The sequence below is a fragment of the Astatotilapia calliptera genome, chromosome 6 (genome assembly GCF_900246225.1).
Source record: "Astatotilapia calliptera chromosome 6, fAstCal1.2, whole genome shotgun sequence".
NCBI classification, from domain to species: Eukaryota; Metazoa; Chordata; class Actinopteri; order Cichliformes; family Cichlidae; genus Astatotilapia; species Astatotilapia calliptera.
The window spans coordinates 32,359,213-32,386,069 of record NC_039307.1 but is presented as its reverse complement, the minus strand read 5'-3'; the positions used below and the strand labels follow the sequence as shown (position 1 = coordinate 32,386,069).

Below are 26,857 nucleotides of genomic sequence, written 5' to 3'. Positions count from 1 at the left end.
CCGTAGCTCTACGTGGAGGGACAGCTCTACCGCGACCCCGGCATCACTCCATGGCTGTATTGACCGCACACCAGATAAGAATCCGATACACTATTCTCTTCGCTCACACTCTCATGTATTAACTTTTGCTTAACTATGTAATATCAGTTTGCTACTTCAGTATAACATCACCGTCACTCTCCGTCAATGCCTTAATTTGAATGTTTCCAAGAAAAAAGGTTAAAAATATTTAACCAACTTAAAAACCTACAGGCAGACATTGTTTTATTACAAGAGACTCACTGGCCTGTCACAGGTTTGAATGAACTTAAAACACCTGAGTTTCCTAATGTGTTTTCAGCCTGTTATAATTCTAGACAAAAAGGAGTAGCCATTTTAATACAGAAAAATATTAATTTCACAACATTTGATACAGTTATAGATCCCGAGGGCAGATTCCTAATCCTTAAACTATCTATATTTAATCAAAAGCTATGTATTGTAAGTGTATATGGTTCAAATGTTGATGACCCCTCATTCTTCCACAGATTTTTTAGTGCACTCTCTCAACACCTAGATTGCACACTTGTTCTTGGGGCCGACCTTAACCTGGGGTTAAATGAAGAAATCGATAGGCTCAATACAGCAGGAACTCAGTGCAATTGGCAATCCACAAATATAATCAAACAGTATATAAGCAACCTTGGTCTTGCGATGCATGGCGCTCCCTTCACCCCAACAGTATTGAATATACTTTCTTTTCACATGTCCATCACTCCTACTCTTGCCTGGATTATCTCCGAGTCAGCAGCTCACTGCTGAGTGACATTTCAGACACTGAGATTCACCCTATACAGGGCTCGCAAAATTCCCTTCCACTGCAACGAGGCGGTCTGCTTGAGAGAAGGGTTACATCTCCTGGGTCTAGGTACGGTTTGCCCCTCTGGGGGCAGGGTACCGGGACCTGGGATATAGAGTATGTTTGGGGAGTGTGAATGTGTGTACATTTTCTATTTGTGTCTGTCTCCACGTCAGGTGAACGCCGAGTATTTGTTTGTGTATATGGGGGTGGAAAGGCACGTTTGTGTCTGCGTGCGCCTGTTCATCTGTGTCTATATGTCAGGTTGGGTCTTAGACTCCACCCCTCCGGGAACATCTCAGGCTCTCCGGGGTATAGAGACTTATCTCCCCTCACCACACTCCATGCCGGTGACTGATGCCCTCAGACATTGGTGTGTTGGTGGCTCTTGGTGTCTGGGGCTGGGTGCTCATATATGTACCGCCTCACTCTTGGTGGCTGATTGGCGGGGCCTGGCGCCTGTGGCTCGGCTGGGCCCCTTCCGGGGGGTGGGATGCTCTCAGGCCTCTGGCCTCTGGGCCTGAGGCTCGGTCCTCTCTGGCACAGCCGGCAGAGCCGGCAGAGCCTGCGGGCACGTTCTGTTGAAAGCCGTACATGTCCAACTAACGCATGAAGTGTTAAGTACATTCATGGCAGAAGTAATGGCAATAATGAATGCAAGACCACTTGTACCAGTCTCAACAGATCCAGACAAACCAAACCTTCTCACTCCAGCAATGCTCCTTACACAAAAGGTCAATGCATTATCTGCACCAACAGGAAGCTTTGGACCGCCAGACCTCTACTCAAAGCAATGGAAGCAAGTACAGTGTTTGGCAGACTCTTTTTGGAAACAGTGGAAAAGTGAATATCTTTCAACACTACAGCCAAGGAGAAAATGGACTGATGATAAAACAAACATAAAAGTTGGTGATGTTGTGCTATTGAAAGATGCTCTCGCACACAGAAATGACTGGTCCATGGGAAAAGTTGTAAGAACATTTGAGAGCAAGGACAATAAGGTTCGAAAAGCAGAAGTAAAGACTGTGAAAGATGGAAATGAAAAAGTGTTTTTGAGACCCATCGCTGATATGGTTTTGCTTTTATCAAGTGATAAATAAGTGTTTGAAATAGCCCTAAACTGTTCAAAATGTTTATTAGAGAAGTTTCTTCTAGTGGCACAATTATATTGTACCAGGCGGGGAGTGTTCTGCCTTTTGTAACTTAAATCGGATATTATAGTTGTAAGCTGCCCTAGAGCTCCCTCTAGTGGCTACTTTGGGTTCGGTTACTTTGGGAAAGGAAAAAATGAGAACGTGAAGAAGAAATATAAGATGGCGGAAAGTGATACCGTAATGTTATCGTTCTAAGCTGATACGGACCTTAAAATGTTGTTGCCTTGGACAAGATATGTCTGTAAGTATGAGTGTCGATAAAATAATTATTATCTTTTGTTTTGTGTAAAAATGGTACGATAATTTGTACATTTGAAAGTTTTATCTTGTTAGCTTGCAGTAAGAGGGTAACAAGCTAGTTTACAATGTTAGTTAGCTAATACAGTATTTTGTACTTTCAGTTTTACGATGGTCAAAGAGAAGGCAATGGTCAGAGGCCATTCTTCAATAAATCAGCGCAAAAAGGAAAATAAGTCTGGTTATTGGAGCATCGTTATCTCGCTGTCTAGCTGGTGAATCTAAGAGACTCAGGGCGAGGACAGCACAATGATATTAATATGAAATCTTAAAACTGACATGAAAGATGTATTTGAATGAATCATCTCTGTGAAAGATAAAGGAACAGACGCCCTGCTGCTATGTGCACAACACGGACAGGAGGAACAAATTATTTTGTATTTTTATTTTTTTGTATTTGGCTTGATCCTGAAGTATAAATGGTATGGGAATAAAATATCTTAATATTGACCGAACTGCTTTGTTGTTGTTTCAGTTAGTCTCAGTCAGCCTGCACCCTTATAAACTTGGCTGTTTGTTGCTTTGAAACCCTCTATGCATGATTAGGTCAGTGGCTTTATTGCTTCCTTTGGCCAACTTCTTGTCCCAGCAGGGTATCTGACGAACAGCAGGGTGTAGATGTTGCCCTGGATCTTGTCCTCCCCATTTGGCTGACTCCTCAGAAGTCGCCTTACTCTCTGCAGGTGTTTGGTGGTTGCAGCTTGCCAAGCGGCCTCTTCATGGTTGCCATTTGCCTGTGTGATTCCAAGGTACTAGTACTATAGCTGTCCTCAATGTTTGAAATGGTTACTTTCTGGTAATGCAATCAGACTACAATTCTCCGGTAGGAATGACAGTCCAGTGTCATTGCTGGTTGCTGCATTCAACAACAGAAGCTTGGCATGTTGTAACATCTATAAGGATGATTTGTTTGTCAGTCCAGGCATGATTTAGGTGATCCAAATGCAATTACCTGAACAAAGTCTTTAATGTTGTCCTAACTTCTTTTAAGTACAGTAGCAGTGGGTGTGGGTTGGAGTTGCAATGACCTTCAACCTGCAGGTGACCACACCATTTATGACGGAGAACTCATCTCCATTTGTCATGCAAGGAAACAATCATATTCTTTAAAGCACAGTTATATTTGCTCTACTTAAAAAAAAAAGAAAGAAAAAAAGATGTCTGCTCTCGCAGAACAGAAAAGATTGACAGGGAAAGTTTATTTCTGCTGCTTGTATCCGTGATCTCGTTCTTTCAATCTTTAAATCAAGCTTATGACCATAGGTGAAGATAAGGACGTAGCTCAGACAGTAAATTGAGATCTTTGCTTTTACACTCAGCTCTGTCTTCACTTCAAACTGGGAGTTTAAGATCTTCTGAACCAGGGCCTCTGTCAGATGTCTCCAGCTCAGCTCCTCTCCTCACCTGAGTGTCCAGACCATACAGCCGCAGATCCTCAAGCTGTTTATTGAGGTCAGTATCTCTCAACCCAAGACACTAACTCGGGCTCCCTCCCCAGTGTCCCGAGAGGTGACATTTCATGTCCCACTCATCAGCCACTGATAGCTCTGACCACCGTCCGACAAACAATAATGTCATGAAAGCATATTTTAATAAAGGGCTTTGCAAATATAGCTATTAACTTTTCGACAGTCCCGGCAGGCACACGACCTGGCCACCCGTGTATCCGGCAGGGAAAGTACCTCCAGGACACTCAGGCCCACCCGAGCCCAGGCTTCTCGTTGAGAAGAGGGTGTCAATTGCATTCAGGGAACAGATGATGATCAAATCCATTATTGATGAGATAGCAGAGTAAAGTTACAGCAAATGGAAAGTGCTCTGTACAAAACCTGGAGCTGTACTCAACTACAATACTTTAGACTTTTTTTTCAAAAGGCATCAACAGCACAGACACAGTGGATATCATTCACAGAACAATGTTTTCAACCAGGATGTAAACGTTTTTATTTCTGCTGTTAGGTTGTTATAATTGGACATTTTCACATGTTTTAAATGAGACAAAATGTTCACACTTCAGATGTTTTGTTAAATCCAATTGTTTATTTGATTGGTTGATTTAGTTTTTCATGGGTAAGATGTTATAATACCCTGGTTCACTCAGTGATTACTCCGTCTCCTAAAAATCTTCTTTAATTCAGTTCAATTCAATCCAACAGTACTTACATACAAATGAATTGAATTGAACTGAACTAAAGAAAAAACCCAACAATCCCCTATGAGCAAGCACTTGGCGACAGTGGGGAGGAAAAACTACCTTTCAAAAGGTAGAAACCTCCGGCAGAACCAGGCTCAGGGAGGGGCGGCCATCTGCAGCGACCGGTTGGGGGGTGGAGCCGATGACAAAGTTATACACAACTAAATATTAAAGCAAATAAGCTTTTAAATGGGTATTTTGGCACTGGAAGTGACTGATAATATTTAGTTGTATATTACTGTGATTTTATAGGAGACAGAGTGGAAGTCACTTAAGTGAATAGTCTCCAAAACCAGTTGCGCTTCTTTTTCTTTTTTGGTTTTTCTTTTGGCACTTGGTCATCTCGGGCCTCTGGCCTTTCTGGTTTGGTAGCGCTGGCCTCCTCTTTTTCTAGCTGATTGTCCTGGAGTGTCTCGTTTCGGGCTGGAGAATTTTCAGGATTGGCAACGTTGGACTGGTCTTCTTGCTGTTTTATTGTCTCTTCCAGAGACAGCAAAAACTCCTGAAGTGTGATCTTTTCTTCCTCTGTTTGCCCGAGTTGGTTGCGGATTGTTGTGTTCTCCAGCTTTTGCTCCACGATTTCCTGGTGGGAAGCTTTGGTTTTCTCCAGCTCTTCTTTTAAGTTTTGCGCCTTCAAATCATTTTTTTCACAAAGAGCCTCACTGGTGCTGAGTTTGTCTTTCAGCTCAGCGAGCTCACAGTTGGCTCTTTGTTCCTGATCTTTGCGCTTTGCAACTTCCTCTTCAAGATTCTTTTGAGTTTTGAGGAGCTGCTCACGGAGTTGTTCGATCTCTTCTTGCTGTTTTTTGCACTGGACCTCCAACTCAGCTTCCCGAACAGTTTTTACGTCTGTAGAGTCTGTGTGTGAAGCTTCTGCAGTTTGTGTTGAAGCGTCCACACTCAGCTCTGCAGCTGTGACAGCTGTGTTGCTGTCTTCAACAGGAGCCTCACTCACCTCAGGGGTGAAGTTCTCCTCGGGTGTCTTTCTACGAGCCTCTTCCAGCTGTTTTTGGAGCTCAAGGATGGTTTTTTGAGCGTTTTGTCTGTGGCACTGTAGCTGCAGACGAACCCAATCATTCTGAGTTTTAGCTGCAGCAGCTTTGTGGTTTGCAGCTGTCATTTTATACAGATTGGTTTTGCACGTGTGCTGAGCCTCCTGCAGGTGGAATCTCAGCGCACCCAGTTCATCAGTCTCATTGTATGGACGACTGCCATCATTTGGTGTTAAGTGAGGCTGTAGCTGAGGTGGCCCATCGTTGTTGTTATGGTCAGGATGGGGCTGATGTGGCACAGGCCCTCGTTTTGGCAAAAACTGTGGATTTGGCCAGTGTTGCCCAGGCCCATTATTGGGTTTAAAATGGGCATTGGGCTGATGTGGCACAGGCCCTCGATTGGGTCCAGGGTTTCTGGCTCTGGGGTTTGGGTTTGCATTTTCCTGCATCTTCTTCTTGTTTGCACCCTTTGGTTTGGCAGCATCAGATGGAGTCCCCTCATTTGGTGCCTTGTTTTTCCCTCTTGGGTTTGGGTTTTGCTGCTTAGGGCGAACAGCGGCCGATGAGGTCCCTTCCTGGGGATCAAGGTTTTGCTGCATATGTTGCATTTTTCTTGTCTTTTGTCTTACAATGTCGAATGATATTTGTTCTATTCGATCGGGGTTTGGGTTTGTTGCATACACTTAACGTGTCAAATCCTTGTCTAAAGGTTGGCTCGTGGTGTGTTCCTATACAGTTGCACAGTTCTGAGACATACTGAGAGCACGCTGGTGTCCTATTTATAGACCTGGAGTGTGATGTCAGGGAGTGCAAATGGAGTGTGATGTCATCCACTTAGAATGCAAAATGTGATGTCATCAGCTTAGCAGAGTCTTGTTTTTCTTTGAAATAGAATTCTACCAAACTTAAATAAAAGTCTTTAACTTTGTACAAGATGGTAAATTCCCAATCGAAAGGCCAAATCTACCCGAGAACTTCAGGAGAAGATTACACAAATAGCTGAGAAGCTTCAATAAATGCTTCAGGATCAACATGTTTTCTACATACACCTTTAGGATGTTGCATCTTCAAAAAATAAAAATGAAATGACTGAGCCTCACACAGGAATATTGCTGCTACTTGTTTACTGAACCTTCTCTTAGCCACATGTTCATAACATCAGTGTCCGTTCACTGCCTCCTGCAGGACGCTCTCTTCTTCCACTTTCTTACAGAACTGATACTGCCTCTCCTGGCATTACCAGTGTAACAACACACTATGTCCTTTATCACACTCATTCTATCTGTCTGTTTCTTCAGATGAATAACATGAGCTTGTATCTATGTATCTGTATCTATGAATAATAAATGTTTTCCATACCAATATATTTATATAACAAATATTTTTTTACGATACCACAAAAAATATTTTCCACTCACCCAAACAAATTTGAAAAGAGCCTTTTTCATATTAATTTCTGTCCCTTACTCTCTGCAGGTGTTTGGTGGTTGCAGCTTGCCAAGCGGCCTCTTCATGGTTGCCATTTGCCTGTGTGATTCCAAGGTACTAGTACTATAGCTGTCCTCAATGTTTGAAATGGTTACTTTCTGGTAATGCAATCAGACTACAATTCTCCGGTAGGAATGACAGTCCAGTGTCATTGCTGGTTGCTGCATTCAACAACAGAAGCTTGGCATGTTGTAACATCTATAAGGATGATTTGTTTGTCAGTCCAGGCATGATTTAGGTGATCCAAATGCAATTACCTGAACAAAGTCTTTAATGTTGTCCTAACTTCTTTTAAGTACAGTAGCAGTGGGTGTGGGTTGGAGTTGCAATGACCTTCAACCTGCAGGTGACCACACCATTTATGACGGAGAACTCATCTCCATTTGTCATGCAAGGAAACAATCATATTCTTTAAAGCACAGTTATATTTGCTCTACTTAAAAAAAAAAAGAAAGAAAAAAAGATGTCTGCTCTCGCAGAACAGAAAAGATTGACAGGGAAAGTTTATTTCTGCTGCTTGTATCCGTGATCTCGTTCTTTCAATCTTTAAATCAAGCTTATGACCATAGGTGAAGATAAGGACGTAGCTCAGACAGTAAATTGAGATCTTTGCTTTTACACTCAGCTCTGTCTTCACTTCAAACTGGGAGTTTAAGATCTTCTGAACCAGGGCCTCTGTCAGATGTCTCCAGCTCAGCTCCTCTCCTCACCTGAGTGTCCAGACCATACAGCCGCAGATCCTCAAGCTGTTTATTGAGGTCAGTATCTCTCAACCCAAGACACTAACTCGGGCTCCCTCCCCAGTGTCCCGAGAGGTGACATTTCATGTCCCACTCATCAGCCACTGATAGCTCTGACCACCGTCCGACAAACAATAATGTCATGAAAGCATATTTTAATAAAGGGCTTTGCAAATATAGCTATTAACTTTTCGACAGTCCCGGCAGGCACACGACCTGGCCACCCGTGTATCCGGCAGGGAAAGTACCTCCAGGACACTCAGGCCCACCCGAGCCCAGGCTTCTCGTTGAGAAGAGGGTGTCAATTGCATTCAGGGAACAGATGATGATCAAATCCATTATTGATGAGATAGCAGAGTAAAGTTACAGCAAATGGAAAGTGCTCTGTACAAAACCTGGAGCTGTACTCAACTACAATACTTTAGACTTTTTTTTCAAAAGGCATCAACAGCACAGACACAGTGGATATCATTCACAGAACAATGTTTTCAACCAGGATGTAAACGTTTTTATTTCTGCTGTTAGGTTGTTATAATTGGACATTTTCACATGTTTTAAATGAGACAAAATGTTCACACTTCAGATGTTTTGTTAAATCCAATTGTTTATTTGATTGGTTGATTTAGTTTTTCATGGGTAAGATGTTATAATACCCTGGTTCACTCAGTGATTACTCCGTCTCCTAAAAATCTTCTTTAATTCAGTTCAATTCAATCCAACAGTACTTACATACAAATGAATTGAATTGAACTGAACTAAAGAAAAAACCCAACAATCCCCTATGAGCAAGCACTTGGCGACAGTGGGGAGGAAAAACTACCTTTCAAAAGGTAGAAACCTCCGGCAGAACCAGGCTCAGGGAGGGGCGGCCATCTGCAGCGACCGGTTGGGGGGTGGAGCCGATGACAAAGTTATACACAACTAAATATTAAAGCAAATAAGCTTTTAAATGGGTATTTTGGCACTGGAAGTGACTGATAATATTTAGTTGTATATTACTGTGATTTTATAGGAGACAGAGTGGAAGTCACTTAAGTGAATAGTCTCCAAAACCAGTTGCGCTTCTTTTTCTTTTTTGGTTTTTCTTTTGGCACTTGGTCATCTCGGGCCTCTGGCCTTTCTGGTTTGGTAGCGCTGGCCTCCTCTTTTTCTAGCTGATTGTCCTGGAGTGTCTCGTTTCGGGCTGGAGAATTTTCAGGATTGGCAACGTTGGACTGGTCTTCTTGCTGTTTTATTGTCTCTTCCAGAGACAGCAAAAACTCCTGAAGTGTGATCTTTTCTTCCTCTGTTTGCCCGAGTTGGTTGCGGATTGTTGTGTTCTCCAGCTTTTGCTCCACGATTTCCTGGTGGGAAGCTTTGGTTTTCTCCAGCTCTTCTTTTAAGTTTTGCGCCTTCAAATCATTTTTTTCACAAAGAGCCTCACTGGTGCTGAGTTTGTCTTTCAGCTCAGCGAGCTCACAGTTGGCTCTTTGTTCCTGATCTTTGCGCTTTGCAACTTCCTCTTCAAGATTCTTTTGAGTTTTGAGGAGCTGCTCACGGAGTTGTTCGATCTCTTCTTGCTGTTTTTTGCACTGGACCTCCAACTCAGCTTCCCGAACAGTTTTTACGTCTGTAGAGTCTGTGTGTGAAGCTTCTGCAGTTTGTGTTGAAGCGTCCACACTCAGCTCTGCAGCTGTGACAGCTGTGTTGCTGTCTTCAACAGGAGCCTCACTCACCTCAGGGGTGAAGTTCTCCTCGGGTGTCTTTCTACGAGCCTCTTCCAGCTGTTTTTGGAGCTCAAGGATGGTTTTTTGAGCGTTTTGTCTGTGGCACTGTAGCTGCAGACGAACCCAATCATTCTGAGTTTTAGCTGCAGCAGCTTTGTGGTTTGCAGCTGTCATTTTATACAGATTGGTTTTGCACGTGTGCTGAGCCTCCTGCAGGTGGAATCTCAGCGCACCCAGTTCATCAGTCTCATTGTATGGACGACTGCCATCATTTGGTGTTAAGTGAGGCTGTAGCTGAGGTGGCCCATCGTTGTTGTTATGGTCAGGATGGGGCTGATGTGGCACAGGCCCTCGTTTTGGCAAAAACTGTGGATTTGGCCAGTGTTGCCCAGGCCCATTATTGGGTTTAAAATGGGCATTGGGCTGATGTGGCACAGGCCCTCGATTGGGTCCAGGGTTTCTGGCTCTGGGGTTTGGGTTTGCATTTTCCTGCATCTTCTTCTTGTTTGCACCCTTTGGTTTGGCAGCATCAGATGGAGTCCCCTCATTTGGTGCCTTGTTTTTCCCTCTTGGGTTTGGGTTTTGCTGCTTAGGGCGAACAGCGGCCGATGAGGTCCCTTCCTGGGGATCAAGGTTTTGCTGCATATGTTGCATTTTTCTTGTCTTTTGTCTTACAATGTCGAATGATATTTGTTCTATTCGATCGGGGTTTGGGTTTGTTGCATACACTTAACGTGTCAAATCCTTGTCTAAAGGTTGGCTCGTGGTGTGTTCCTATACAGTTGCACAGTTCTGAGACATACTGAGAGCACGCTGGTGTCCTATTTATAGACCTGGAGTGTGATGTCAGGGAGTGCAAATGGAGTGTGATGTCATCCACTTAGAATGCAAAATGTGATGTCATCAGCTTAGCAGAGTCTTGTTTTTCTTTGAAATAGAATTCTACCAAACTTAAATAAAAGTCTTTAACTTTGTACGAGATGGTAAATTCCCAATCGAAAGGCCAAATCTACCCGAGAACTTCAGGAGAAGATTACACAAATAGCTGAGAAGCTTCAATAAATGCTTCAGGATCAACATGTTTTCTACATACACCTTTAGGATGTTGCATCTTCAAAAAATAAAAATGAAATGACTGAGCCTCACACAGGAATATTGCTGCTACTTGTTTACTGAACCTTCTCTTAGCCACATGTTCATAACATCAGTGTCCGTTCACTGCCTCCTGCAGGACGCTCTCTTCTTCCACTTTCTTACAGAACTGATACTGCCTCTCCTGGCATTACCAGTGTAACAACACACTATGTCCTTTATCACACTCATTCTATCTGTCTGTTTCTTCAGATGAATAACATGAGCTTGTATCTATGTATCTGTATCTATGAATAATAAATGTTTTCCATACCAATATATTTATATAACAAATATTTTTTACGAACCAAATGGTGGGCACCAGAGGTGAAGGGAGCCACCAGGCTGAAGAAGGAGTCCTATCGGGCTTGGTTAGCCTTGGTTAGCCTCTCCGGAGGCAGCCAACAGGTATCGACAGGCCAAGCGGAATGCGGCTCGGGCAGTGGCTGAAGCAAAAACTCGGGTGTGGGAGGAGTTCGGAGAGGCCATGGAAAAAGACTTTCGGACTGCCTCGAAGAGATTCTGGCAAACCGTCAGACGTCTCAGGAGGGGAAAGCGGTGCTCTACCTGCACTGTGTATAGTGCTGGCGGAGCGCTGCTGATGAGAAAATTGTCAGGCGGTGGAAGGAATACTTCGAGGACCTCCTTAATCCCACTGACACGTCTTCCGAGGAGGAAGCAGAGTCTGGGGATGAGGGGAATGACCCGCCAATTTCCGGGGGCGAGGTCACTGAGGCAGTTAAACAACTCCTTGGTGGCAGAGCCCCTGGTGTTGATGAGGTCCGCCCCGAGTTCCTGAAGGCTCTGGACGTTGTAGGGCTGTCCTGGTTGACACGCCTCTGCAATGTTGCGTGGAGATCAGGGGCAGTAACTGTGGACTGGCAGACCGGGGTGGTCCCCATCTTTAAGAAGGGGGACCGGAGGGTGTGTTCCAACTACAGGGGGATCACACTCCTCAGCCTCCCTGGGAAAGTCTATGCCAGGGTGCTGGAAAGGAGAGTTCGTCCGTTAGTCGCACCTCGGATACAGGAGGAACAATGCGGTTTTCGTCCTGGTCGCGGAACACTGGACCAGCTCTTTATCCTCTCCAGGATACTTGAGGGTGCATGGGAGTTTGCCCAACCAGTCTACATGTGTTTTGTGGACTTGGAGAAGGCCTTCGACCGTGTCCCTCGGGGTGTCCTGTGGGAGGTGTTGCGGGAATATGGGGTGTCTGGCCCATTGCTACGGGCCATTCGATCCCTATATAACCGTTGCAAGAGCTTGGTTCGCATTGCCGGCAATAAGTCGGACTCGTTCCCGGTGGGTGATGGGCTCCGCCAGGGCTGCCCTTTGTCTCCGGTTCTGTTCATAATTTTTATGGACAGGATTTCTAGGCGCAGCCAAGTGGCGGAGGGCTTTCGCTTTGGTGGCCTCAGAATCTCATCTCTGATTTTTGCAGATGATGTGGTTCTGTTGGCTTCATCGGGTGAGGGCCTCCAGCTCGCACTGGAACGGTTCGCAGCCGAGTGTGAAGCAGCGGGAATGAGGATCAGCACCTCCAAATCTGAGGCCATGGTTCTCAGCCGGAAAAGGGTGGAGTGCCCACTCCGGGTCGGGGATGAGTTCCTGCCCCAAGTGGAGGAGTTCAAGTATCTCGGGGTCTTGTTCTCGAGTGATGGGAGAAGGGAGCTGGAGATCGACAGACGGATTGGGGCTGCAGCTGCAGTAATGCGGACGCTGCACCGGTCCGTCGTGGTGAAGAGGGAGCTGAGTGTAAAAGCGAAGCTCTCAATTTACCGGTCGATCTACGTCCCTACCCTCACCTATGGCCACGAGCTGTGGGTAGTGACCGAAAGAACGAGATCGCAGATACAAGCGGCAGAAATGAGCTTCCTCCGAAGGGTGGCTGGCCTCTCCCTTCGAGATAGGGTGAGAAGTTCGGCCATCTGGGAAGGGCTCAGAGTAGAGCAGCTGCTGCTCCACATTGAAAGGAGCCAGCTGAGGTGGTTCGGGCATCTGACAAGGATGCCCCCTGGGCGCCTCCTGGGTGAGGTGTTCCAGGCATGTCCCACCGGGAGGAGGCCCCGGGGCAGACCCAGGACGCTGGAGAGATTATATCTCTTGGCTGGCCTGGGAACGCCTTGGTATTCCCCCGGATAAGCTGGAGGAGGTGGCTGGGGAGAGGGAGGTCTGGGCCTCTTTGCTTAGGCTGCTGCCCCCGCGACCCGGCCCCGGATAAAGCGGATGAAGATGGATGGATATTTTTTTACGATACCACAAAAAATATTTTCCATTCACCCAAACAAATTTGAAAAGAGCCTTTTTCATATTAATTTCTGTCCCAATGCAAAAAGAAATATGTTCAAAGCTTCAAGTTTAAAAGGAAATAATTTTATTTAACACTGTCCAGTTGAAGATTTGCTATATTGAATAGTATTGAACTGTAAGTCTGAAATAGGTCAGTTTTAAGGGGCATTAACTCAGGACAAAATAACTTATTTGCTTTCTGTGTCAGACTCACAAAGTGATCATCACCACAGGGATGTGTGCATGAGTTAATGCTGTAGAGGAGACAATGATCAGGAAGAGAACTGCTGATATACAAGAGCTGCTATCCGGTCGTTAAGTGATGACGTGACGAATCCTACTTCCGGGCCTAAAGTAGTCTGCGTTTAATATGGCTTTTGTGTTGTTAACATATTTAATGTTATGTATTTTCTTCTATTTAATCTCAAAAATCTCCTAAAACAGTCAGTGATCACTGTTTGACCTCCCTCTGCCTTATACGCTAAGTATTTATTTAAGCTCAGTTTTTAAAACCTTAGGATGTAACTACAGCCCAGCCCATGCAGCAGATATATGAATGACTAGGGTTGCCAACCGTCCCTTAAAAACGGAAATCGTCCCGTATTTAGAACAAAAGTACACGTCCCGTATTTGAGCTAATAAGGGACGCACTTTGTCCCGTAATACAGTGAGAATCAAAAGTAGTCTATAAATGTTTATGGAATTAACACTTTGTTTGAAAACATAATTCCCAGCCCCCTCTCCTGCTTTGTGACCAATGAGCTGACACCACACTTATGACAATTCGAGTATAACAATTCAGATTACCGCTCATCTCATTGGTCGAGGAAAGGTCGCTTACAGAGAAAATACCGGAAGACAACAGATGACCACAACAAGAAGCATGGCCAACAGGGAAACAAACGCCGACACTGCGGTGCAAGTCTCGGACGACAGTACACCTAAAGCTGGGCAAGACACTGTGCGATTTTTTCAGTCACGTTATTCAGCTCCTGCTCAAACTGCACAATTGACTCGCAGGGGTTAGAAGTTGGTAGGTCACGATGCAGGTCTCACACTATACGGCCCGATGCTCTGATGCGACCTGAGTGCGCACACTGTGCCTCCATAAAATGAAGGTTATAACAGAAAATCTGTCGCTCGGCTCTCTCTGTCTTTCACTCACACAGACACACCACCACATCAACTTTGCTAAATTGCTAATGAAAAACATGATCAGGCAGCTGTGACTGAGCAGCAGTGTCGATCCAACTATTTCACGGTTGTTGTGGTCGTGATCATTTTGTGATGCCACATCGAAAAGGCTCGGATGAGCTTTCCAAAGTTCTCCAAGTTGTGCCTCCGTCGCTTGTGTCCAGATCACACGCTGCACTGCCGTGCTGCTCCATCTTTTACACCAACGTTTACGTGTTTGCGCGTGAGCAGTGAGCCCCTGTGGTGACACCCTCACGAGCGATTGATGATCGGGAGCTGGTCGTGAGGTGTTAATCACTTCTCGTTACCCCACGTATACTACACGACGCACGATGAAGGCCAAAATCGGTCCGATCACTCAAAATCGTCTCAAAATGGGCCTAAAACCGCACAGTGTGAGCCCAGCGTTAGAGCAGCAATGTTTGTTCCCCTCAGAGAAAGGGAAGAATGGGAAAGGAAAACACCTGGCTGGAAAAAGTTAATATGGGCATGTGCAATGAATATCAGCGCTATGTGGGCCAGAAGTGTGATAATATAATTTATTTTGCTGTAATAAACAACTGCAAGGATAGATGATTACAACACAATTGATGACTAATACATAAAGTAATACATAGATGAACAATGATGATGGAGTTAAGATGCATAATCATGGGAACAAGCGGGTTTACATACAGGAGCAGCTGATTAAGCATTAGAAAACCTGAAATAATACCTCAACTGAAGCCATTGTACTAATGCACTAAATGTGCACTGTTACAAGAATATTTTTCTTTCTATTGTTTTCCTATTATTTTAAGTTAAGCAGGACAGAGTTCTTTTTAAAGAAAGATTTACTTATATTCTCAAAAGTTCAAAGCATGACAGGTTTCTGTTTAAGAAAGAGACCTGTTTACTGTGTTAATGTTGTCATTTTGAGCTAAAATAATGCTAAATGATCATCTGTTTCACATGTGTTCATATCACAAAGAATACACATCTACTTAAATCAAATTCAAGTCAAATGGTTAAAAAAATAATTTCACACACAAAAAAAGAGCTAGAAAATTCACCACACTGGGAAGGGTGAAGACAACTGGGTCGCCCGGCCCTGGCCACGAGGTGTCCCTTATTTATTTTTCAGGGAGTTGGCAACCCTATGAATGACTAACCTCGTATTGTGGATGGATTATCTCAGTTGTTCTCCTGGCTGAAGTTTGGTCCTTTTACAGCATCCTGCCATGCGATTACATTTGTTCCTGACCACCGAGAACACTCATGTTAACTTTTATTGAGTGGAAAAAAAGTTAGCTTGTTTATATTATGCTAACATAGCTGTGTCGCTAGCGGTCACGTAGCACATCATTATATACCAGCTAGCCAAACTTCAGTAACCCTACAAACGTCACTGCTGTGTAGTTTTCTGTCTTCATTTATGTTGGAAGTAGTGATGGGTCGTTCACGAACGAAAATAGCCTCTTACAGCCGGCTCTTTGACGTGAACGACACGAGCCGGCTCCTTATCGCGAGCCGTCACGTGGGTTTTTTTTTCTTTCTCTCACCTCTCTCTCTCTCGCACTTTTTTCCACTTCACTCTGCACGGGAGCCTTGTGCTTTACGCGGGGGCAGAGGGGGGAGGGGCGGTAGTTACACTCAGTAGCACAGGAACAGAGCCAGAGGAGAGAGAGAGAAAGAGAGCCAGGACAACAACGTCACATTAGAAAGGTATCCGGTTGTTCAGTCAGATGACGTTGCTGGTATTTCCGGGTCTAAGTGCTCCTCAGAAACAACGATGGTGGAGCCAGTGACTTGGTTCACGATTACCTCCTTCTTTAGCAAAGTACCAATTAGGGTTTAAAAAGGGTCTTAATTCCTTCAACTCTAGTAAAGTGGTCAGTGTAACTGTTCTCCCAGCAGAATTATAAAGGGAAGTGGTCCAGGCATCCATGAAAAAGAAGATTTACAATGTTGAGGTGAGCTAGGAGTAAGCTAGCTAGCCGACCGATTAAACATGAGATATTCTGTATTCTGATGTATTCATAAAGCACACACACGTACAGCAATGCTATAACAGTGGAAGTAAACGAAGATGAAAATCTACATAACATGGAGGTTTTGGAGAGTTAGTAATGTTAGCCTAGTACCAGTTATATTAGCCTAGTTAACCTAGTACCAGTACACAGAGCAGCGCTGCAAGTGGTTTGTTAGAATGTTTAGGGTAAGCATTAACTTTCTTTCAATGTAGGTGCATGTTGAGGGTCAGTCAGTCAGGTTCAGCTCCTGTGAGTGCCCGATTGGCAATGATAAGTGCCATCATATGGCGGCATTGTTGATTTGGGTGAGAAGAATGTGTCTCGCACTGACGTGGAATGTGTGTGGAAGAGGGTAAAATCATTGCAAAGCAGAAGAAATTACTGCCAAGAGAGTGTCTGTGATGACACCCTCAACAACACAAGGTCAGTTATTTATTTAAAATTTGCTCTTTGAATTAATTATAATAATTATTTTCTTAACTTTTTAAAAAGCATTGTGTTTATATGCTATAATTATTATTTATTCAGATTACTAAAAGCATTTTTTTTTCAGCTGGAATCGGAAAGACCTGTCTCCCAGGAGGACAAGGAATGGGCAGTGGCATCCTATCGAAATTGCAACGTTTTACTGGATTTGACTGGATTTTGAGTCCTGAATGCTCCCAGGTACTTTGATATTTACTTTAACATGTGGTATGAAATTGTACATGTATGTAAACTCTTGTAAACTACATACAGCAGACTGTTGCTTCCACTGTCCCCACTTTATTTTTTACATGTATTTTATATACTCTGTACCTGACTTTGTCTATTTCTGTGGTCAAAATTGCTTGGTTCCATTAAAACCTTTAAATCCTTTTTGCTTTAAATCTAGGCTAACCAGCCAAGACATTTGATGAAGTGCTGAGGAACCCTGGGATTTCCCCAAGCAGAAGACAAGGCTCGTTATCTCTTGGCATCACTGGCTGTGTCTGACGAAGAGAAGAAACAGATCGAGAAGCAACAGTTGGGCAAACGAAGAATGCATTGTGGTAAGAAAGTGCTTTGAAATTAATTCTGTTAAGTGTTAAGTAGGAAATTTAGTTAACTGGTGTTCTCTTATTTTGTGTTTCTTTATAAAAGGTCAGCATATCGCAAGAAGAGAATCACAGCCAGCAACTTCGGTTTGTCCTGAGTGCAGTCCAGCCAGCGCTCATACCCCCCTTCCTTATTTAAGACTCTGCTTGGGACAGTACAACCTGACAGAAGATCTAAAGTAAGTTGTTAGTAAAAAAGGGTCTGTGCATCTAAGAATTCCTTTATGACTAAGTTGTATTTTCATCCCCAAAGGCATGTGATTGGGGGATCCTTCATGAGCCAAAGGCCAAGCAGTTGTACACTGACTGTACTGGTGCAGCTATCAATGGAGAGGGGACTGTTTTATCTAACAGTGCCTGCTTGGTGGTTCTCCAGCATGGGACTGTCCTCTAGATGAGTGCATCATTGAGGTGAAATGCCCATGGTCAGCCAGAGCCAAAACTGTATTGGAGGCTGAAAGTAAGGACTTTTTCCTACAGCTGGATGAGGCAAGTGGTTTCCTTGGTATTAAAAAAGAATCACAACTACTGGCATCAGATCCAGGGCAACCTCTATCTCACAGGGGCGAAAAGCTGTCACTTTATTGTTTGGACTCCATGTGACTTTTTTCATCTTGCATGTGGATAGAGAACAAACTTGGGCTGTTACATTGAAGCATTGGAAACGTTCTACCGGGAAGTTTTTTTTACCCCATATTTTATCGCAGCTTTGAATTCATATCAGCATGAGAATTTATCAGTCCAAATGTTTATAGTTAATTTTAAAACTATTTGTAAATATTTGGAAATTGTACATTTTTTGTCATTGTAACTTGGTAAATATATTCAGATAAATTTTAAATTATATTAATTTTAGATTTGAAAAAATAAAATGTTTTGGACAAACTGTTCCTGAAAATAAAGAGTAACACATGTATCTGGTATTCTTCATTTTAATTGAAAATGCATAGCAAGAAAACTAGGCAGTAATCAGGAAGCTGGAATGGAATGAAAAATGTAACAAGCCATTGATAAAAACAGTAAAACATTATACGAATCACAAATGAGACCATTCTCAATTTGAAACTATGCAACTAAGTTGTTTTTATGTTGTAACATCCTGAGTATACACACAAAACAATCCAGAACACTTAGGAGTTATAAATAATAAAAGTAAACTTATTCAACAGTTGTGTTTTCTGGTCCACAAGTAGTTAGAAAATGACACAAGTACTTTTACCTCTGAACTCTCACAGTATAATTTATTCAATTTCACGGAGAATAGGTGTTTGTAAATTTGTAAGACACACACATGCTTTCAAGATCTTATTAATTTTTTTTTTTTTTTAACTGATATGGGATGTGATGCAAAATTGAGAAAACTTTCAGTCTTTGAATGGAACGCTCTACATGTATTCTTGCACAGGAAATCTTCCTGTTGTTGTTCACTTCCTCCTGTGTGAATTGTCCGTTGGTGAGGAAGGACGGAATATTCAGTGAGACCCCTTCTGGTAGGATGTCCCGAATTGTGAAGCCCTTATCTGCAATGACCATGTCACCCTGGTTGTAGATGTTGCAGTACTCCACAGTCAGCTGTTATGGCCTTATCTGAGGCACTTCCACCGTACAAGTTGCTTACAAAGGTTATTACACCATTAGGAGTAGGGCTGGGCGATATGGCCTAAAATCAATATCACGATAAATTGAGCAGTTAACCTCGATAACGATAAATGGACGATAACCACCCCAAGTGCCAAAAAAACCAAACTTTTTTTTTTTCATTTGATGGGGCTGTGGCAGGCAGCATAGTTCCTCCAGTTATTTTGATAATATTATTCCCCCTAGACCTATTCATTGCAATTATATTATTACCACTTTAAAGGACTGTAAAATGTCACTGAAATAAATGAAGACAATAGTAGTAAGTACTTTTAGTGGTTAAGATTTATTAACTGAACAAAATAAAAAGTGTAGGATACAATATGTAACCATGCTCTCTAAAAAATGTGTATCCCTTGTAAACAAAATAGTTTAATAATAAATATGTTTCACATTGGCTATTCACAAAGTAAACAATGATTGTGCAAATGTAATGCCATCATGGACAAAGGCCTATCTCTGCTAAGGCCTTGAGGTACTATAACCTGTAAACAAATAATGTCAAACACGAATGTCAATTGAACACAGAAAAAACTATAATAAATACTAAGCACTGCCATGTGACTAGTAAAAAACTATAAACTCTTAAACAAAACTTGTGCTGCAGGTGTGGAAGAGGTTGGTTGTGTTACCTTGACTTGACGCAACAGTCTTTTTGCAGAGTTTACATTTAACAATTGTTTGATCAATATCATCCTTGTTGAATCCAAAATGTTGCAAACGATTGATGATGCATTTTTTTTGTTAACAAGCGTCTCCTCTTCCTCCTCCACCAGCTCTACCTCCGTCGCTGCTGCTTCAACATTTAAATCGTCCTCCATTTGTTCACCCGTGTCTCGTCTTGTTATGCTGGGCTTACACTGTGCGATTTTGGCCCATTTTGAGCCGATTTTGAGTCGTGCGACCGTTTTGGCGAGCGGCACGATTTTGGCCTTCATCGTGCGTCATGCATCGTATAGTATACGTGGGGTAACGAGAAGCGATTGACACCTCACGACGAGCTCCCAATCATCAATCGCTTGGCCGCGAGGATTCACGACCGTCGTGAGGGTGTCACCGCAGTTTGTCACACTGCGCACGCGCAAACACAAATGTCAGCGAAAAGACGACGCAAACACGACAGTGCAGCGTGTGATCTGGACACAAGCGACGGGAGGCACAACTTGTAGAACTTTGGAAAGCTCATCCGAGGCTTTTCGATGTAGCCTCACAAAATGATCGCGACCACAACAACCGTGAAAATAGTTGGATCTACACTGCTGCTCAATCACAGCTGCTTGATCAATGTTTTTCATTAGCAATTTAGCAAAGTTGATGGTGGTGGTGTGCGTGTCTGTGTGAGTGAAAGACAGAGAGGGAGAGCGAGCGACAGAATTTCTGTTATAACCTTCATTTTATGGACACACAGTGTGAGCACTCAGGTCGCATCAGAGCATCGGGCCGTATAGTGTGAGACCCTGCATCGTGACCTATGAACTTCTAACCCCTGCGAGTCAATCGTACAGTTTGAGCAGGAGCTGAATCGCGCGACTGAAAAAATCGCACAGTGTCTGTCCAGCATAACAGGTAGTAGAGTCATGTGACTCCACCTCGTCAAGTCTGTAACGTAGCACAGCGTTTTAAAGGGACATGAACATCGCCGACCTGCACATGCCTTTTCTTTTTTTTAAAATACCGAATTTACCGACATGGGCAAAATGACGTCGATGAGAGTCGTAAATTTCGGTAACGATAAATTTTTGATATATCGCCCAGCCCTAATTAGGAGCCACACCAATTAGAGCCTTTAGTGTGGTCCGTCCTTTGTACTGGCTGTACAAATGACTTTGTGTGTCAAGTTCTCTCTGTGTTACAAACAGAAACTTCCGTGCAGTCAAGCACAATCCTGCAGTTAGGAAATGGTTGGAAGCAATCTGGCAGCGATGTTTGATTCTTGGCTCTCGAGGGAATGTTGTTTTCCAGCATGCCAACATACAAAATGTCATACAGTGCACTAACAATTGTTGTAAAAAATATAGTTACTGTGCCTCTGCTGCAGTTAAACCTTGTTGAAAGGTCTTCATGAATAAATTAAGTTTGAGCTTGATCAGGGTTAGAAATAACTGGTCAATTAGGGGCATCATTTGGACAGTCCAATCAGAATGATATTTAAGATCAAATCTGGAAAGAAGCGCTTCTAAAAACCAGGACAGAAGCAGCATTGGGCAATCCAGTATAGTACTGGACCCTTTCAGGATTGTCAGATATTTGACTGAATGAGAAAGTCTGCTTCTCTACTTGTTTTTTAAGTTTTTCATTCTCTATTCTTAGCATGTCATTCTGAATCTCTAGCACCAGAAGACTTTGGAAGAACTTGTGGAACTTGCAGTAGCTGTCTGTGTATCTGCATTGTTGGAATGATGTAGCTCATCTGATCTTTCACTCTGATTTTCACCAATAGCTGGGACCTGCTCTTTTTTCTAACAGGGTTGTGGTCATCTGGGAACTGAAAAGACTTCCCGTCGTTCCATGCAAATCTTGTTGGCCCCGCAGCTTTCCTTGAGGGAAGTGCCAACTGCAGACTCTTGAGTTGCAGTTTGGGGTGAAGTTTTCACGTCTGTGGAAGTGTTTAAAAAGGCAGAGAGAAATTTCAGATCATACGCTAGCCCTCCATTAGTTATGATTAATAGAAAAAAAAATAGAGATAAATAACAGAGAGAAGCTTCTTTCATCCAGATGAGAGAAGCTTCAAGAAACTTAAAACTTAAAGAAGTCCAGATGCTTTTCTTACACATTGTTGTACTAATTTGCTTTAAGCTTATCAGAAAGGTAAGTACTGGCAACCTTTGCTTGCTATTTGTTGGTTAGGTCTTTATTTTGGTAATTAACTGGCACATAGGCTGGGGATTGTAATGTATTTTCTTACATAGACATCGCTTTTTGGACGTAATTTTATTCCTCTGAGGGTCGAAAGGTAACTAAGGTTCATATATATATAGCGAAGTGACCCTTAGCTCGCAATCTTTTGCTTGGAGAAATAAAAATGACTTCAAAAATGCAACAACGTCTTTGTATTAAAAAAACACACAATAAAATCCATTGCCTATATAAGTTACAATTACTCGTAAAAGCCAGTTTGTCTTTTAGTAGCAGGTTTTAATTGTTCATCACTAGCTATATTAGCTAACTAAAGTAAGAGCCCACTAGCTCTTATCTTACAAATTTATTCATTCACTTACGAGTTGTAACATACCTTATCAACTTCAGCCACTTCCTCTTCTCTCTCTTTTCACAAGGAAACCGGTAAAATGACAGATTAGACTGTTGTTTTGAGCCAGATTGGTTAAAACAACCAGGAACACAGCATTGTGTCATATTTGAACACAGGAGCGTTTAGACCGGAAGTAGGATTCGTCGCGTCATCACCATCCACAACTATTTTCGGTTGCAGATGATAAAGGATTCAGAAAGTTTATTCATGCAGGCCCATATGACAGAGAATATGCATGTTCTTTTTGTTTTCATATTATAATTTATATTTAATTGTGTTGTGGTTTGCAGTGTTTTGTGTTGTTTTCACTTAAATTTGTAAAAAGCAAAAGCTGAAAATTTAAATAGTTAAAAGTTGAAATGTGAATAGTTGATTTTTGTATTATATGATTTATTTATTACATTTTATGTGGAGTGAATAAATAAAAGTATATTTACAGTGACCCCTAGAGACAAAGCACATACAAACTTCAAATCACGTACAAACTCTGAAGCATGTACAAACTTCAAATCACGTACGAACTCTGAAGCATGTACAAAACTCCAAAACACGTAAAAAACACGTACAAACTCCGAAGCACATAAAAACTCAAAACACGTACAAAAAGACAACAGAAGTGCTCCAGGATGCTGGGCGCAGTGTTGAGCTTTTGTTATCTTGTGGCTACACAAGCCAGCAAGTACCAACGACCGATTTGGTGTGTGGTAGTAACAGGTAAATGAACTTTTTTTTAAATTATTTGAATATATATGAGTGCCTGTGTATAAATACACAAACAACACACATATGCTTTCAATTGTGTAATTTAAGTGATCTAGTAGCTCTGATTTGGAAGTTCAGTTCATGCTAGAAATGTGTTTTGGAGTTTGTACGTGTTTTGTCTCTAGGGGCCACCGCATATATTTATATATAAACATATATAAATAAAACCATTTTTTTTTTACGTTAGTAATTCCTTTTGTGCATAATTTTATATTATTGTTAATAATAAATGAAATAAAGCAACAAAACAACCTGAAGAGCCGGTTCGGAGCGAAAGAGCCGGCTCTTTTTAGTGAGCCGAACCGAAAGAGCCAGATCTCTAAAAAGAGCCAGAAATCCCATCACTAGTTGGAAGTGATAACAGAGCTGTACCCCGCAGTCAGGACATGCTATATTGTATTTAGAAGCTAGCGAGCTAACTTCCTGCTAACTTCTAACTCCGTTTAAATGTCATAAATTCCGTTTTTCATGGATGCCTGGATGTTAAACTCAATTGTTACACCTGGTAGAGCAGAATGTTGCATCTTCAAAAAATAAAATGAAATGACTGAGCCTCACACAGGAATATTGCTGCTACTTGTTTTACTGAACCTTCTCTTAGCCACATGTTCATAACATCAGTGTCCGTTCACTGCCTCCTGCAGGACGCTCTCTTCTTCCACTTTCTTACAGAACCGATACTGCCTCTCCTGCATTACCAGTGTAACAACACTATGTCCTTTATCACACTCATTCTATCTATGAATAACATAAGCTTGTATCTATGAATAATAAATGTTTTTCCATACCAATATATTTATATAACAAATATTTTTTTACGATACCACAAAAAATATTTTCCATTCACCCCAAACAAATTTGAAAAGAGCCTTTTTCATATTAATTTCATATTAATTTCCAATGCAAAAAGAAATATGTTCAAAGCTTCAAGTTTAAAAGGAAATAATTTTATTTAACACTGTCCAGTTGGAGATTTGCTATATTGAATAGTATTGAACTGTAAGTCTGAAATAGGTCAGTTTTAAGGGCATTAACTCAGGACAAAATAACTTATTTGCTTTCTGTGTCAGACTCACAAAGTGATCATCACCACAGGGATGTGTGCATGAGTTAATGCTGTAGAGGAGACAATGATCAGGAAGAGAACTGCTGCCACAGCTGCTCCTTAAATACCTGGTCTTGATGAAGGGGAATGACAAATGTGATGGAAAATGTGTGTTTCACCTCCTCTAACCTCTGTGTACTATTGATATGTATTTGTAACTTTCTTGTACAAAGTTGTAGTTGTTTTTTCAGTCTTTCATAAACTCTAACTAAACTTTGCTCAAGGCCACGACACACTTCATTACCAAACTGGTGCCCACATGATGGTGAGAATTTCACGCGAACGGATATACAAGAGCTGCTATAATTGAGCATTTTTGTCAATGGTGGTACAAACCCTGTTGATCCCTTTGCAAAGGTTTGAATTTTCTTTCAATAAATTTTAGGAAATCGTTTTCATTTCGACGCTTACATTATTTTTCCACAACAACAAACAGGAGCAAGCCTGTGAACATCGGTCTGAACAAAAACAATACAAAGATATTATTAGTAGCTAACATATTGGATTTTAGGCTACTGATTAGGATAGCCCTGAGCTCCTCGGGAGTGTGACTCTCTCGAGGTGTTATTGAACTTCCATCAGAGCTCAGTGGAGCTGCTGGACTGAATTCCCGTTCATTAAGTGAATGCAGGCTGTCCCTGGGTGTTTCCATAAAGGCTGTCAGGTTTTGATCAGCCACCCTCGGTCCACTGCACCTGGATTCTGAGTGACAATTGAAAATCTGGTCACAGATTTGTTTCTGTTGGTCTGAAACAGGTTTGGAAATATTTTTAATTCGAGAAACAATGGCATTCTTTCTCAGCATCATTTTAATGTCTTCTTCAGTTGTCTGACAATTGGAGACAATCAGATTGAAGGAAAAAAACTTGAGCTGAGTTGTTTAAAAATTATGTTTCAAAAATGATTTACAATTTTACTGTAGTAAACTAAACCACATTACACCGTCACACATCTCTTCCTGGATCCTGTTTTTTGAAAATGACAAAAGCATTTTAACTTTACGGTATAACAACAGAAAGCATGAAAACATAAAAATGATGGGCTGTCTTCATATTTAGTTATTGTTACATTAAAACAGCCTCACCTGTTTTTACTTTTAGCACAAGTAGCATTTTATAGCTGGAGGTGCTTTAACAACTCTGCGTCTGTGCTGTTGGGTAGTTCAGTCTACAGTCCCATTAATCATGTATATTAATCACATGTGCATGAAAAATAATTCTATATCAAACTAAAAGCAGTAGAAAAACCTGTAAAGCTTACCACATGCTTGTAAATTAAGAAGTCGGATAAATGTTGTTGAGTACTGAATGAATCAGTTTGAGTATGAGTACAAACGTATTAAATATGTGGAAAGTTAACCCAGGAAAACAGCTGACCTACTAAAGCCTGTTTAAAGGTGTTTTATGTAGCATCATGTGACCTTAGCACTGATCCTGTTGTGGTTGATCAGGTTTACTTCTAACATATGAACCAATGAAGAAGTTGAAGTTGTACTGAGGAAATGTAAACTGACTGTTACAGTGTCGTGTAAGTTTCCACTTCCCCCTACACTGGGTCAATCTACCTCTGGATTTGTTGAGGTAAATCTGGAGTGTTTCCTTCCCTTTTTTCCTCACTTGTTCATCACATTCACTTCTGACACACACTTACAAATACACCCGAGTCATTGAATTTTTCCATTAAGCTGTGTGATAAAAGGAACCCTGAATTGCCACCAGAGCATCAGCAGTATTCTCAGGTGCAGCTGAGATGGTGGTGATGTTGAACCAGTTCTGCCTTATGTGTGGGACCCACATTTGTACCTTTTCTTCCTTCCGTAGTAATCTAATGCCTTCTGAGTTATTTATACTGACTTGAAACGCAATATTTAGCCTCATGTCTGTTGATAAAATATGATATTAATATGAAATCTTAAAACTGACATGAAAGATGTATTTGAATGAATCATCTCTGTGAAAGATAAAGGAACAGACGCCCTGCTGCTATGTGCACAACACGGACAGGAGGAACAAATTATTTTGTATTTTTATTTTTTTGTATTTGGCTTAATCCTGAAAGTATAAATGGTATGGGAATAAAATATCTTAATATTGACCGAACTGCTTTGTTGTTGTTTCAGTTAATCTCAGTCAGCCTGCACCCTTATAAACTTGGCTGTTTATTGCTTTGAAACCCTCTATGCATGATAAGGTCAGTGGCTTTATTGCTTCCTTTGGCCAACTTCTTGTCCCAGCAGGGTATCTGACGAACAGCAGGGTGTAGATGTTGCCCCTGGATCTTGTCCACCCCATTTGGCTGACTCCTCAGAAGTCGCCTTACTCTCTGCAGGTGTTTGGTGGTTGCAGCTTGCCAAGCGGCCTCTTCATGGTTGCCATTTGCCTGTGATATTCCAAGGTACTAGTACTATCCAAGTACAAGGTACTAGTTCAGTGATGACGTGACGAATCCTACTTCCGGGCCTAAAGTAGTCTGCGTTTAATATGGCTTTTGTGTTGTTAACATGTTTAATGTTATGTATTTTCTTCTATTTAATCTCAAAAAGCTCCTAAAACAGTCAGTGATCACTGTTGACCTCCCTTGGCTTTTATTACCGCTAATCATTTATTTAAGATCAGTTTTTAAAACCTTAGGATGTAAACTACAGCCCAGCCCATGCAGCAGTATATGAATGACTAACCTCGTATTGTGGATGGATTATCTCAGTTGTTCTCCTGGCTGAAGTTTGGTCCTTTTACAGCATCCTGCCATGCGATTACATTTGTTCCTGACCACCGAGAACACTCACGTTAACTTTTATCGAGTGGAAAAAAGTTAGCTTGTTTATATTATGCTAACATAGCTGTGTCGCTAGCGGTCACGTAGCACATCATTATATACCAGCTAGCCCAACTTCAGTAACCCTACAAACTTCACTGCTGTTTAGTTTTCTGTCTTCACTTATGCTGGAAGTGATAACAGAGCTGTACGTTTTAATTTGTTTCCAAAACCCCG

At 42.0% G+C, this 26,857-nt stretch overlaps 1 long non-coding RNA gene across 2 annotated transcripts; it reads left to right on the top strand.

The window, feature by feature from the left end:
* Positions 1-1,374: 1,374 nt before the first annotated feature.
* On the top strand, positions 1,375-26,317 carry LOC113024599 (uncharacterized). Of its 2 annotated transcripts, none has more exons than XR_003272690.1 (6): positions 1,375-2,233; positions 2,882-3,038; positions 3,609-3,741; positions 6,952-7,017; positions 7,589-7,721; positions 26,195-26,317. It is a non-coding gene; the product is annotated as an uncharacterized LOC113024599 (long non-coding RNA). The 2 variants fall into 2 exon arrangements; XR_003272689.1 differs by having other exon boundaries at positions 2,879-3,038.
* The last annotated feature ends 540 nt before the right edge of the window (positions 26,318-26,857 follow it).